The sequence below is a fragment of the Aptenodytes patagonicus genome, chromosome 5, assembly GCF_965638725.1.
Source record: "Aptenodytes patagonicus chromosome 5, bAptPat1.pri.cur, whole genome shotgun sequence".
Taxonomy (NCBI): domain Eukaryota; kingdom Metazoa; phylum Chordata; class Aves; order Sphenisciformes; family Spheniscidae; genus Aptenodytes; species Aptenodytes patagonicus.
Window position 1 is genome coordinate 81,661,559 of NC_134953.1, and position 3,277 is coordinate 81,664,835.

The following is a 3,277-nucleotide window of genomic DNA, read 5'->3' on the forward strand; positions in this document are numbered from 1 at the left end:
AATGCTATTATCAAGAAATTCAGGGAAACTCTTTCCCTTTAGATGAAGGGAAAGCAACATATCACAAAAAGCTAAAATTTATTGCTAATATTATTATTAAGTGGTATGAAAGTAAATGACATGATTGTATGAGGATAAGTATCCTAAATTTCACAAGAAAACATGGAGTTCCTTAAGGGGCTATTAGACTTGAAAATATAGTGCCTTGTTTTAATAAAAGTCTATTATTACCTAAGCCTATAAGAAATAATTTAACGCAGTAAGTAAAAAAATCTATTGGAGATAATATGAATGGAGAAACTAAAAACTGTTGGGGAATAACCAGGAAACACAGTAAACGCTTGGTAGGACACTTGCATCTCTTCATCTTAAACCTTTGATTTGGGACTCTTGTGTAGCAGTGGAAGGAGATTCCTTTGAAGGGCACTTGAAACATACATTTATGTTGCATTCAGTTAGATAAGATGACTGCCTTCCTATCTTAGACGCTTGAAAGGTAGATGATGTGGGTACCAATTTTTTTAACACTGTTGCTTCACCTCTGCTGCATTATGATCTAGTAGTGCTACTGCAACTTAAAGTGGTTTTTTTTACAGCTTTCACTTTTTAAAATGTCAACCTCAATTTTTTTTTTTTAAACAAAGCAAAAACTTTCATAGTTTTCCCCTACAGAAGTAAATACAGAGATGGTAAAAGTGTTGTACAACCTTATTTGATGAATGCTTTTTTTAGTGGTTTTGTAGTCCATTGAAAAATCTGGGCTTAAAGTATCAATGATGGTGCTCTTCAACTTGATCTAAAGTAAGTTCATGTTGAGTGTTGTTGCTAGCGAATTATCTTTTGATTGCTCAGATCACTTTCAGTACTATTCATAGTGGATTAGAAGCGCATAGCTCTTCCTAAATAATATGTAAGTCATCCCATGGGGTTGTAGAGAACTTTCCCAATCAACTACTTGTGCTTTTTACTGTAGTCATTGTTTAACCTCTTACCTTTAGTCTGCTGGCTGAAGCCAGTGAAAATTAACAGCAAGGATGAAAATGAATTTGAATTTTTATTCTTTAATGCTGGGTTCTAGGAGGCCTGGACCTAGCACATTTTACTCACAGCAGTGCTGAGAAATTTATAAGCTAAAACCTAAGTTGTTTTTTTTTTTTTCCCATGTATCAAAGCTTCTATGCCAGATATTCATAGCTATCATCTTTCCTTCTGAGGGAAGATGCTCAACATCTTGAGAATTTCAGTGTTTGAGAACGTCAGGCTCTTGGAACTATTTTCTGTGAAAAGACTACAGTAAAGAGAGTCAATCATCCTTTTCCTTTGAAAACTTTCACACTATATTTATAATTGATGCTGTTTGGCAATTTTGTGCTTTTCTGATTTGGAGGAAACAGGGAAAGGTGACTATGCTGAACCACGTACGTTTTTCTTAAGACTAGTATACCTTAATACTTTGTCAAAAAATGTCTTGCAGTGCAGTCCTGCCATCAAAAATATTCAAGAATTTTTATTGCAGCTAATAATTTCCTTCTCACATGAGGTGTGATGTTGCTTAATTGCTTTCCTACTGTAAAGGCCTTTACAAGTCTGCTCAAGGGTTAACAAAGTATATTCAGTTGTTCAGATTTTTATGCTTTAAAAGTGAAGAGAAACCTGGTATATTTCTACTTCTGTAAATGTAGTATTTTGTATTTGGTGAAAGTTTTAAAAACATAACTAGTTCTTCTGAATCATGTATCTAAGCGAGCATTGTAAAGAGTAAAACTAGATTGTGTAACTGATCACCAATTTTTACAACTTTGTAAATTCCGTGTCAATTTTCTTCTGTATACAGTTGTTTTTGGGACCTTCGTCACTGAGAGTACTGCTTCTTTGCTGAAAAGTATTGTAGTGTAAAAATTTGAATTAATAAGAAGTGTTTTCTGTAGCTCACAAGTGAAACAAAACAAATCAAAAAAAAGACTTTACCTAAGCTTCTTCCTCTACTAAGACACTTAACAGCACACATTTAGAGGCTGAACACTCATGAACTAATCTATACCTATTAATGTCCCAATACTTAATCCCTTCCAATTTCTGCTAATAAATATAGGGGTGTTATGTCAAGTCCCCATTGCAAAATTATTCAAGTGTGTTACTGGTGTTCCACCAGCCCAGATGATTAATCACGTTGGCGTTTGTTCTTGTATTTAATGAGAAGCATTGCTCAGAAAACATCTTGGGTTTTGTAGTTCTGTGTGTTATGAGAATTTTTTTGTCTGTGTCTTTTGTTGGTTTTTTCTTTTTCTTTCTAAATTGGAAAGCCAAGTTCTTCACAAACTTGGAGCTCAAACTAACTTTCAGCTTTTAGCCTTTCTGAAACTCAGGAGAAAGAGACCATGCAAACAAATGGGTTTCTAATAGAGTTTTAACTGAGGCATTGGATGGGCACCCTTAATCGTATCAAATTTAGCTTTTGCAGGATGAGTGAAAATGTTGCCAATAGCTTCCTGCTGCTTGGTTGGTTTTTGTTTGTGTTTGTTTTCGTTTTTTTTCCCCCTCCATGCTAACTAACCATGTCTAATCAGTCAACTAATCAGTCTCTCTCTTATTCACACTGTTAATACTATATTCACATTTTAGAGTAGTATGTTAACAAAACCTACTTCTGCTAGTGTTTTCTTCAGCTTGGTGCCCTTGTTACAGTTATACATCATTGAAGTACTTCATTCTTACAATATATACGGTGACTATACATCATCAGAGTAAGCTAGTGCTCTCATAACATATTGCATTAATACATCAACAAGCCTAGCTGAGGCTCCAGTAATCTATTGGTGTAATATACCATAAGGTAAGGTATATTTATAACTATAGGCTAGTCCATCTATAAATTATGGCTGTCAAGGAATTGGGATCATAGCAGGCAGATTTTGGGATGGATTTATTTGAGTGGTACGTTATTTTACTAGCCTTTCCAAGGAGTTGGAGGTAGGTGTGGGTTAAGCCCAGGATAGCAGAGGAATTGACATGGCTGAACACAGTATCTGCATCACCTGCTAGGCATAGTGGTGAAATGAAGTAGACCCTAATATTGCTGAGATAAAGGGCTGTGCAGTACCGTCCAGGTATTTTCACCATCTTGCATTTTTGCAGGTCTGACTGTAAAGTCAGGGTCTGGATAGCTTCTGGCAGATAGTGGTGATACACAGAAGAATCTTCTTGTGATAGGACCTTTGGAGTTTCTTCTAAACCATAAACTAAAGCAGACACCAAAACAGTGCCACTTAAGTAGAAT